The 12,460-nt window shown below is 42.1% G+C and overlaps 1 protein-coding gene across 1 annotated transcript in view; it reads left to right on the top strand.

Annotated features, from left to right (window-relative positions):
* Nucleotides 1-12,191: 12,191 nt before the first annotated feature.
* Nucleotides 12,192-12,460, top strand: part of MARCHF9 (membrane associated ring-CH-type finger 9) — a 193,045-nt gene continuing 192,776 nt past the window's right edge. Inside the window, exon 1 of the mRNA XM_075265686.1 lies at nt 12,192-12,393. The gene's annotated coding sequence lies outside the window, so the exon portion shown is untranslated. The remainder of the gene's footprint in view (nt 12,394-12,460) is intronic.

The raw sequence follows: 12,460 nt of genomic DNA, 5'->3' as shown, positions 1-12,460 counted from the left end.
CTATAAGCCCATACTGAACCTCAACAGTTGCTGTTGAGCCCAGTGCTTAAATTGGCCTGGAACACGCTGGAACTCAGTTTCAGCATAACTGTCTTTCAGCGTCCCGGTATAAAGCGAGGATCGGTAACTAACCTATCCCGGCTTTATCCTGGATCACTGAAAGACAGTTTGTAATTATGCCGGACGGTAAGAAAGGCCATGGGCCTGTGAACCCCACAAACACTGTTATCATTATACTCGGGGGGGTCTTTTCAGACTCTCGAGTATAATGATTGGAGGGCTAGGAGAGGTGAGGGAACAAAAAAAACACTGTTACTTACCTCTCCTGGACTCTGGAAAGCTTCATGCCTACTTGGTGACGTCACAGACGCATATCTGGCTCAAGTGACGTCTTTTCCATCATTGAAGATGGACGACATTGGCCAGGACTGCGCCGGAGCCCAAGAAGAGCATTGAGAGGTAAAGGACATAACGACTCCTCAAGGGTCAAGGGTGCCAGTCAAGAATGCATGAGGTAATTGCAGCCAAAAAATATTTTGCACAATCTGGGACAGCAATTTTATTTTAATGACCACAGGGTACAGGAGGGCCGACTCAATGAAAAATCAGCAGTTACCCTTGTTCGGTACACACTACCCACACTATGATGCTGCCCCCTTGCTTACGGGAAGATTAGTTGCAGCCATACATATATTTACAGTGGCCTACACTTGTTAATAAGTTGGTGAGAGATTTTAGTGGCCATAGGCCCTGCAGAAGCTTTAGGACCCAGGTGTTCGCCAAAAAAGGGTATATTATAACCCGTTATTGTGTAGAAATCTGAGGTCAACTACACTTATTTATGCAAAAGCATCACACCAAAAAAAGTATACTGAGCGTATTCTATTTTTCCGTAGATCATATATGCCATTGTATGCCTATTCAGTTATGTTATAGCCTTATGCTTGAGGTATACTCCTGGTAAATAAGAGTGCTTTTTATGTTCCCTCAACTCCCCTGGCCCTCCGATTGTTATACTCTGGGGTCTGAAACGTATAATGATAGCAGTGTGTTGAGGTTCATGAGCCCACAGCCTCACTTACCGATCCCCACACCTGATCACAGCTGCCTCCGAAGAGGGAGAAGCGCCAATGGCTGTGAGTAGGAGCAGGGGATCTGTAAGTAAATAGGGCCCGTTACCTGCTGGGGTTACTCCAGCAGGTAATGGCCAATAAAAAAAAAAAATACACACATATCAGGGGACATCAGGCCCCATGGCAGCTGCTAACCTGGTAGTTACGGCCCTGGCCAAGGTTGTCCTCCCAACCAGACCATATTTCAGCCTACGTTTTGGTGCTCAGCTTGGACCTTAATCTGACCTTTCCTAAAAGTAGTTGCATATGCTTGGTCTATTCCCTACCTTTCTGCAAGTTCATATGGAAGCATACACAGGTTTTTTTTCCATCTGGATCATGTTCCATCAAATACTAAAGTACAGAGATATTCTCCCCTTCATCCCAGATAGCAAAAATAGGTTATTCTCCAAGGGCTAGACAAGTCAAAATCACACAAACTAATTCTGTCTAGGGTCTGAGGATGAGACAACCTCACTGTCATCTTGGCAAGTCATTTTCTTATTTATCATTTTCTTGCAAAATATCCAGATGTTTAGTTTGACACTGACACTGTTCTACAGTGTAATATCACAGAATACAACAGATGTCATTGAAGCATCTCAGGCAGCACGGTGGCTCAGTAGTTAGCACTGGAGACCTAGGATCGAATCCAACCAAAGACAACATCTGCATGGAGTTTGTGTGGGTTTCCTCCCACACTCCATAGTCATACAGATAGGGAATGCCCTATGTGGGACAGTGATTGATGGTATCTGTAAAGCCCTATGGAATATGTTAGTGCTATATAAGTAATCAAAATAGTTAAAGTTTTGTTCCGATTGAATGCATTAAGTTAAACTTTGCTATACAGTATGTATAAAAAAAACATGTCCGTAGTGCTTTTATGTCATTTACAGTAGTTGTTTGATATAGGGAGCTTCCAAATTGGGAATTCTCAACCATTTAACTCTGCTTTGAGATATATTAACTATAGAAGAAAATGTAAAAGTATTTGTAAGAAAGTTTTGCAAATGCTTAAAGATGGCAGTGATTGGAGATCAGTCATTACCTACCATACATTTCCTTTTAAGTTCTATAGGCATTGTAGACAGATTTGTATGCATGCATAAACTAATGTGCTGCAATTAGAGGTTACATCCACCCACAATCCCATATCCAGTGCTAAGTAAAACTCCAGAAGTTACACATAAGGTAGAACACTACTTACCTGTAAAGATAAAAGGATGCCTCTGCAGACCTATTGATACAAGTTAAGTAACACAAATTGCTATAATGGATCCACTTTCTTTCACAGCGTAGATTTATCCCCAAACCGCCATTGTAATTGCTGTAAAATTGTTTCTGCATTTCATTTTCACTATCTACTTTATCTAGTTTTTCTGTTTTGAAACTTATAATAAAGTATATTAAGTTTAAGAAAGAATAGTTTTCTGCTCCTTGGCACGGTGTGGCAGCTAGACTGTCATTTGTAAGAATTGACGGACCTTTTGTCAGAGGAAACCACATTTAGTGGAAGTGTTTGCAGAATATGCTATTAACATGTGAGTACTAGGGGTCCAATGGGGACAGATGTAGGTTTATCCAGACACAGTATCAGTTTTAAACATATAGCCATGTTGGAAATTGCAGCACGCTTCCATTCCAGAGACTGCCACATCTCCTTTGTTGTAATTATAGGTAGGGGTTCTGAGGCCTGGACCCCACCGACCACTCAATAATGGGCTGTCCTGAGAGTTATGGATCCATATATTTAAGGCTGAGGCTCTATGTAGCAACACACAGACAAAAAGTGCTGTGGGAAACACCACAGCGGAAATGCATCACAGTTTTTCCACAGAAAGTCTGCAGTGTTTTCCTCTATGGACTTTCTGCTTCGATTATAATTATATAGAATATAACAGCATTTCCATAGGTATATTTGACATGCTGCGATTTACAAAAACAACAGTTTCTGCAATTTTTCTACAAACGTTGCAGGTACTGTAAAATGCTGCAGCGTTTAGACTACGTGGGACCCCAGCCTAAAGTGTTTTTCTCATCTCAGGGTTTCACCTGCTCTTCTGCCTCCGCTCCTCTCCACTTCCTGGTTTCAGTGACAAGTCGCTCAGTGTGCTTACTCTGTGTGTTGTACAGCTCAGACCAGCAGTGTGCTTTCAAGACTAAACTCTATACTGTTATCTCGGGATTTACAAACAGAGATAACAGAGACTGTGATCAAGCACTGTCCTAGCCCTTATAAGGGCTCAGTAGCCAAATGCACTTTGTGGAACTGATAGAGACTCCATAGAAACTGTCAATCACAGTGAAAGAATAGAGGATGCCAGGAGCAGTGACAGATCTCACCAGCCCGACCGCAGCAGCTAGATAGCAAAGGTGGTCTGAAACTGCAACGAGCTGTATACACTGAGGACACCTAATGTTTAGTATCTGGCAAATGGAGTAAGAATGATAAAGCAACGTAATGGGTAACACTTCAGTAAACTTAATCTACAACTTTAGAGATGGGAATATACCCATATTATAGCCATATACTGCAACAAGCCTATAATAAAAGACAGTAGTAACAAGGAATCAAAATCCCCTACGGTGGCCCTGTGGATGCAACAGAAGTCAACATAGACATTTTGCCTTTCAAGGGGCATTATTGCATATTTCTTACACCTTTGGAACTAAATGTGATAGATAATAAATATCCTGGACTAGCTGGGACCCCCCAGAAATCACTAGAAGGAAGGTCATTCTTTGTTTAGTTTCAGTGGATAGAAATCATTCCATGGTTATGTGATGTACAGTCCATGGTCATGTGATGTACAGTTCATGGTCATGTGATATACAGTTCATGGTCATGTGATGTACAGTCCATGGTCATGTGATGGACACGCAGGTGCACAGCTCATTATAGTCACATCACAGTAATTAGAGCTCCGTGCAGTAACAAGCTGTGCACCTGTGTGTCCATCACATGACCATGGACCATTCATCACATGACTAGGGACTCTTTTTTATGTAGCCCATATAGGGCTCACAAGTTACATTTTTCCCTAGCAGTATGTCTTTTGTAGTATGGGAGGAAATGTAGGCAAACATGGGGAGAACATGCAAACTCCTTAGAGATGTTGTCCTTGGCAGGATTTGTACCCAGGACTGCAGTGCTGCAGTGTTAACCACTGAGCCACCATGTTGCCTCAACTAGGGACTCATTTTTATCCACTGGAACTAAACAAAGAATGATGTTAAGTAGTTTACTGAAAAATTGTAACTTATAATATACAAGCAATAGTGTTTATTTGCGGTGACTAAACAACCCCTTGAAGGGGCACTGCTCCATTCACAGTCCTTTAACAAAATCAAATAAATAGAGTCTGCTTGTCTTGGACTAAATAAAATGGCTGCTGCTACATGTATTGAACAGGAAATATACAGAAGAGAGACATGTCTTGTGAGTCACTGAGACATTAGCTGACAGCTTCTCAGCCAAAAGGCACTGGCAGATGGACACCTTACAGGGCCGATATCATATACACTATATAAAGGTGCTGTAAGCTTGAACTTGAGGCATTGAGTAATGGTGGATGTATGAGTGCATCTGTGATTCATCTTGCTGCATCATACAAAGCACTCAGTTCTGAAAAGCTTACAAATTACAAGTAATAGAGTTAGAGAATCGTAGGAATAGGAGAATTTACTCATATTTAATCAATTACAGGCAGATTGTGACAAAAATCATAGATATTAGGAGTGATAGATAATATTTGTGTTGAGTGAGCCTGACAGCACCAGCCTGCACCAATACAAGCAGACAAAGAGCAGTTAACCCTTTCATTGCCAAAAAATAAAAAAATTAAATAAAGTCTGTTGTGCAATCGAGCAGTTTCATCTATATACAGACTAATAGTTTTTACCGACATAGTTTTTACCGACAGTCAGTCCTGTCAATTTTTTCAGAAAGGTTTTTTTGGGCAACAGATTAAATTATGTTAATTAAATATAGAAACTGCTATTCTAACAGCAAAACGCTAATTCTGACTATTCTCTGGTCATCTAATACACTGATCCATCATACCATTCCATGTCGCACTGCCACTCATGTTGCCTTAGAAAGCTAGAAATTGAATTGATAGTTTCCTAGGACCCCTGACAGTGTCATACTCAATTTAAGTTGTGGTTTGTTTGACCCGAAATTAATCTGGAACCTGAGCTAATTGAACCCAAAATGAGATAAATTTTGAGAAGTTCACTCATCTCTATTGGAGCCTCACTGGTCACACATTTGTCACCTATGTCTATTGTGAGTAATCCTGTTATGTAAGTTTATTAAAAATAGCACAATATGATAATGGCAGAAGGTCTGCTTAGGTATAAAATGTATATACCATACCTGGTGTACAGTATTTACTACTATGTCGATAGCAATAATTTTATGAATACCTCTGTTACTGCCACAACAGAGAGATAAGCTGCTGTATGAAATGTAGATATCTCCATTATGTTACTATGATAGATGAAGCCTTTGCCATTGGAGCCTGCGTTCTACCTGCTCAGTAATTCAAGTATCACTTTCACTGTGATTAATCTGCATGCTTGTAAGGAGCAGAATGTAATTAGGAATGTTCGCTGTGCAATTAAAAAGAGAGTTAATTATTACAAGCTATCCCATAATGCAGTGAATGGACTTAAGGAAGCCAAAGCCAATCTGCTCTTTTTTCTCTTTTTAGTTTAGTCTTTCCCTTCCAAAATACACAGACGTTGGAGATGTGTTTGACCACAGGGCTTTTGAGGCAGAAGTGAACCAGACCTCTGCAAAGCAAATAGCATCTAATTACAATTTGCACTAACTTTCATATTTCCTGGGGCCTATGTCTTTTTCCACTTCTCATTGCAGGTCATACTGTTTCAAATCAAGGTTGAGATGTTGGAACTGTGTTGTTTTTCTACTTCATATGGATACATTTATAGCAGGGAATGAATTCATGGAATGGCAATATGTTCTGCAAGATTTCAAGTTTAGAAATAAATACATAAAAGTGTGTCTTCTATCTTCCTGTGTGTGTATATATATATAGTCTATCTATCTATCATCTATCATCCATCTATCCTACTGCTGGGTTCTTTCATATCTACTAGAGAATGCACAGTAGGTAGATAGATAGATAGATAGATAGATAGATAGATAGATAGATAGATAGATAGATAGATAGATAGATTATACACCCACTGGTAGATAATAGCTAGCTAGATGATAGATAGATAGATAGATAGATAGATAGATAGATAGATAGATAGATAGATAGATAGATGGATAGATAGATGGATAGATAGATGGATAGATAGATGGATAGCTAATAGATAGATAGATTATACACCCACTGGTAGATAATAGCTAGCTAGATTATAGATAGATAGATAGATAGATAGATAGATAGATAGATAGATAGATGATAGATAGATAGATAGATAGATAGATAGATAGATAGATATAGATAGATAATACACACCCTGGGGTAGATAGATAGATAGATAGATAGATAGATAGATAGATAGATTATACACCCACTGGTAGATAGCTAGCTAGATTATAGATAGATAGATAGATAGATAGATAGATAGATAGATTATACACCCACTGGTAGATAGATAGATAGATAGATAGATAGATAGATAGATAGATAGATAGATTATAGATAGATTATACACCCTCTGGTAGATAAGAACACAGCAGATGGAATATAGATTTACACAAATGGTTTAAAAATCCCTTTGAGTTCAGAGGTCATTATAGAGGTACATTATACCCAGTGTTGGTCAGAGGTACAACAGCGATCAGGCCTGTAATACATTTTGTCTCACATGGCACCTTCTCCTAAATGGTGCATTTTGACAAATATACATTCCTTTGCTGAAAATTTCCATATAAAATTTGTGAACGTTTGGGGCTAAAGACTGGAAGCAGTTAAGAGTACCCCTATAGGTGTGATGGAGGGTGCAATCACCCCTGGGCATCCAGGACAAGAGGAGCCAAAAGGGCCCTATAGCACATGAAAAGATATAGTTCTGTATATGGAGGTGAATTGACATCTGATATTGAAAGAAATAATTAAAAACGTATTATTACAGTTGACATAAGATTATACTTTGTACCATATGTGATAGAAGTGAACATGTCAGCCATCTCGCTGTGACTTCATACCTTGCATATCCGATACCTACACTTGAAACCACCTCCTACTTTGCTCTTTATTTTCAAAGAAGCTCGGAGCCGGATGTTGCTGTATTGTTTTTGATATTATTTTATGCCATCCTGTATTACTGTATCGAACATCCTGTTTTGACATAAAATTGATAAATGTTGTAGAAAATGTTTTATTTGTGATGTTATTCAATCCACACGGTAGGATGGGCAGTCATAGGAGGCACTCCATCTGAGACATTGACCTTTTCAGAAGGAATGGGTGGCTGGGGTCACTATTTGAGTTCTGAGGTCTCCTGAACTATCTGTGTGCTCAGTTTTGGTCCTTCGGTCTGACCCTGGTAAGGTACAGTAGAATGAATATGACATGTTACTGGAAGTGTTGTGCATTTCAAAAAGTATACCTCCTAAGCAGGGGTGACCTTAGGCTCTCTGCTGCCTCAGGTTGAGGTGATATGTTGGCCTTAGATTTGACTCGAATTTTCCAATTATTTGTGGCTCAGCCTGAATCCTGAAACTTTTGGGGTTCATCACCCAGAAAGCACTATTAGTCTCCTGGGTCTACTTAGAACCTAGATTATAATAAGTGGAGGCCTAGAGGAGGTGAGTGAAACTAACTACTACACTTATACTCATCTTGCCTCACCTCTCTTGGTGGTATTCAATAATCTTCAAAGCTTTTCCAGCATCTTCTGACATCACATACCCGGGGTCACTACAGAGGCCTATGATTGTGCCTTAGCGGTCACATGGGGCACGCCAAGCAGGGGCATAATTTGAGGGGGTGCAGAGGGTACAGTTGCACCAGGGCCAGGAACCTTAGGGCATCAGTATTGAGACTTAAGTTTCCATCTGGCCCATACACCAAGGAGACCCACAGATTAACCCTAAGCACACAAAAGTTGATTAAACTGCTTAGCACCTGTAATCATCACTATCGAGAATTCACTATAGGGATGAGGTAGGGGGCCCCGGACTAAAGATTCCACTAGGGCCCACAAGATTTTAGTTACACCACTGACGCCAAGTGTCTTGACGAGGGACATCCTGGAGAGGTGAGCATAACTTTGTTATATTTACTCTCTTTCTCTGGTGCCGCAGAAGTTCCAATGTTATACTGGGGGCAGATATGGAGGGGGAATGTTATACTGGGGGCAGAGATGGAGGGGGAATGTTATACTGGGGGCAGAGATGGAGGGGGAATGTTATACTGGGGTAGATATGGAGGGGGGACATGAAATGGGGCAGATGAAGGGGGATATGAAACTGGTAGAGAAATGGAGGGGGGACATGAAACTGAGGGTAGATGAAGGGGGCATTAAACTGTGCAGGTAGCTGGAGGGGGACCTGTCTGTCTCTAGTTGCCCCAGTTTAATGTCACCCTCCAGCTATCCCTACGGTTTAATTGTTGCTTCCAGCTGCCTGAGTTTAATGTCCCCTCTATTTCCCCCAGCTTAAACTGGAGCACTAGGAGAGGGACTTGATATTGTGGGGCAGTTGAAAGGGAACATTATAATGGGGGGCATATAATGTACGGGTGACTGTAGGAAGATTATACTTTGTGGGGGCACATGAAAAGATGATTGAGAATGGGCAGAGTCAACATAGAAGTGGGTGGAGCTAAATGTGCCGCGGCACGCATGGCCCTCTAGAATAGTTTCAATTTCTTATGCGGCCCCATGGGAAAATTAATTGCCCACCCCTGGTCTATGGGGTCCGCAGGTAAATGCTTTTTAAGCTGACAGAATTTCTGTCTTTTGAGTCCCCATTTGGACCCGAACAACAGAGACCCGAATGCTAGTGTGAACTTGGCGAAAGTGATAGGTATTAGATGTGAATGGGAAGAGGACACCATTGGACCCCCTTGAGAGATCTGGTAGCTAAAAGGTATCGCTTCCTGTATGTATGTCCCTAACTAGACACATCCATAATACTGCTCTGTGTTCAAGGTGACACTCGTGAAAATCGGCAGATCTAACAATACACCTTAAAGAAAGGAGCTAATCTGGATGTGTCACCAAGTAAGCTTACAATCAAGTTCTCAGGATGGACAGATCCACATCATCTTGAGAGCCTCGCTCGGTTATAGAAAGGGCAGCACTATCAAGAAGGGTCACATCAAACCGTTATATCTCGGACGTTATAAAACATACAAAACTTGTTTTTGGTGTCATATGAAAGAGAAGATTATCTTCCTTCATTATTCCATAATCAGGATTAGGATGTTGATATGCAGCTCCATATTATATATGATATAATAATCCTAGTCCCAGCTGTGTTTTCAACCAGTGATATCTCTGGGAATGATTTGGATAGCTATGTAACTTAGTGTCATATAAAAGAAGAATCTTTTTTCATATCACACCGAAAGCAAGTTTGTAAGTTTTATTATGTCTGAGATATAACTGTTTGAATTGACCTTCCCCTACCCTCTCTTTTCTCTACACATTACACAGCCCATACACAGTAACATTCAGTAAGAGGCAGCAACAGCTCTCAATATAGAAAGAAGGGAATTTACATTATCTATGAATATTGAGAGACGGTGACAGGCAGAGTGCTGGAGTCCAGATATATCAGGCTTATCAGCCCCAGGTTTTTAACTTATGTGTGGTCCAGTGCGGGTCTTGAGTAGGCTTCAGCCCAGGTGTGGGTCCTTGACTCATTACTGGGCCAGAAAAAGGCTGCAGATCCTGCATCCCAGTGCAGTTCCAGGGAGTGAAAGGAGGTGTCTGGTTCTGTCCTGTAACCCTGAGTCCGGAGAGACAAAGTTGTACTTGTTTTGTTTGTGTGGCTGGTAGTAAGCCACATGTATAGTTAGGTTATCATTTCTGTTTAGGTAGTTGCTCAGATAAGCAGGGTTTTTTTTTGTTTCTGCCTGAAGTTAAGGCTGTATTTTGTTTTTGCTCATTTTGTGCCTGAAGTCCAGGTTTATTTATTTATTTTCCTGTTTTTTCTATATAAACCAGTTTGTTGCATATTTTGTGTCCCTGTTTTTGACTGTTTGGGTCCGCACTACTGCTTCTACTGAGCTACCTTCCCCACAATATGTATATTTGTGTGTTTGTTTTGTATGTGTGCAGGCAGGGACAGCAGTGGCGTAACTACCTCCATAGCAGCAGAGTCAGCTGCCACAGGGCCCAGGACATTAGGGGCCCGGTGAAAGCCGCTACCGCTGCTATCATTATACTCGGGGGGGTCTTTTCGGACCCGGCCTACATCCCAGGTCATGTGACGTCCGACGTCTTTGAACAAGGATGGCAGCAGAGGCCTACAGCGTAGGAGCCGGGGGGCAGGTAAGAAACAGTCGTTTTTTATGTTTTTATTCCCCCGGGTCTCCGATTATTATACTCTGGGGTCTTTTCAGACCCCAGAGTATAATAATTGTTTATGGGTATCCACAGTGGGACATAATACTGTGTGCAGGGGCTACTATGGGGGATAATACTGTGTGCAGGGGCCACTATGGGGGATAATACTCTGTGCAGGGGCCACTATTGGGGATAATACTGTGTGCAGGGGCCACTATTGCGGATAATACTGTGTGCAGGGGCCACTATGGGACATAATACTGTGTGCAGGGGCCACTATGGGGGATAATACTGTGTGTAGGGGGCACTATGAGCCATATTACTGTGTGTAGGGGCCACTATGGTGGATAATACTGTGTGCAGGGGCCACTATGGGGGATAATACTGTGTGCAGGGGCCACTATTGCGGATAATACTGTGTGCAGGGGCCACTATGGGACATAATACTGTGTGCAGGGGCCACTATGGGGGATAATACTGTGTGCAGGGGCCACTATGGTTGATAATACTGTGTGCAGGGGCCACTATGGGGGATAATACTGTGTGCAGGGGCCGCTATGGGGCATAATAGAGCATGCAGGGATGCGTAGGAGGGGGGTCGGTCGAGGTCTTCGGGGGAGGGGGGGGGGGCATGTCGAAAGTTCGCCACGGGCCCTGCCATTCCTAGTTACGCTGCTGAGGGACAGGATTCCATTTCCCCATCTGTCCATTTTCAGTTGCTGGACAGTGTGTTGCACTTGCTGCCAGTTCTCACAGCGGTGATTTCTCTTATTTGCACCAACAGCACCTTTATTTATCCTGCCCCGAACACAGAGCAGTATTACGGATGTGTCCGTTTAGTGACATACAGGCAGAGGGGACCAGATGCCATTTCCATTTACCTGACTCTGTTCATGCGTCCCTCAATAACTCCTACAGTCAGTGTGATAATAGAAGATTTTATCTCATCCTGTCTATTCTTTATTGTCTACAGTGGCGGCCAAATAAAATGCACCACCAGTGGATTTTGTCAAATGTATGTGATGCGTATAAATTGAGTTCCTGTAGATATGTATACCTCCTACTACAAAATTGACTGAAAAATGTCACGTGACATGTACAAAATTCTCAAATACTCCTGTAATAATACAGGACAGAAGACGATAGAAATGGAAAAAGACAATCATTACATTTTGTGAAATGGTGCGGGTTTTTTGGCCGCCACTGTATATATGGTTTACAACAGTATAGCCAGTGTATTACAGCGGAGACTGGCCAATCTCCACTGTATGCTTTATTTGTCCCTCAATAACTCCTATGCGCAGTGTGATCGGACTTATTAGGGGACGCCAGTCACAAATCCCTTCTTACCTTCGCCATACACTTTTAATTTATTAAGAGGTGACTTGATATTAATGTCACAAATAAAAGTAATGTTTTAAAACTTCTCCACACGTTACCCTCTCCATTGTCTACCTCTTCTCTCTCATTCCGTTACCCTTGGCTTATACTCACTTTCACATCACCCGCCCAGCTCGTACGTGAGCCCGCACGTCAGGTCCCTGAGATCCCATAGCAGCTGCAGATGCGCAGCCCGGATCCAGCCCCAGCAGCGGCGGCGGCGGCTCCACACACGACACATCCACTCCACTGAAATGTTTTATTTAACATGCCATACCGGAAGAAGAAGCCATATTTATCCAGCCCTCACTTCATAGCCATTCATAGCTGCTCCATGCAATAACAACACACAGCCCTTCTTATCAGTAATGCAGCGGCCGGAGCCGGCAGACAGTGCATGGTAAGCGCCTCACATCAGCACATGCATGGGCTCCATGATGTTATGGGGGAGGGGGCACTGCTAGGCA

Source organism: Leptodactylus fuscus, chromosome 2 (assembly GCF_031893055.1).
Source record: "Leptodactylus fuscus isolate aLepFus1 chromosome 2, aLepFus1.hap2, whole genome shotgun sequence".
Classification (NCBI taxonomy): domain Eukaryota; kingdom Metazoa; phylum Chordata; class Amphibia; order Anura; family Leptodactylidae; genus Leptodactylus; species Leptodactylus fuscus.
Note: the sequence above shows the minus strand (reverse complement) of the source record. Positions and strands in the feature narration are given on the sequence as shown.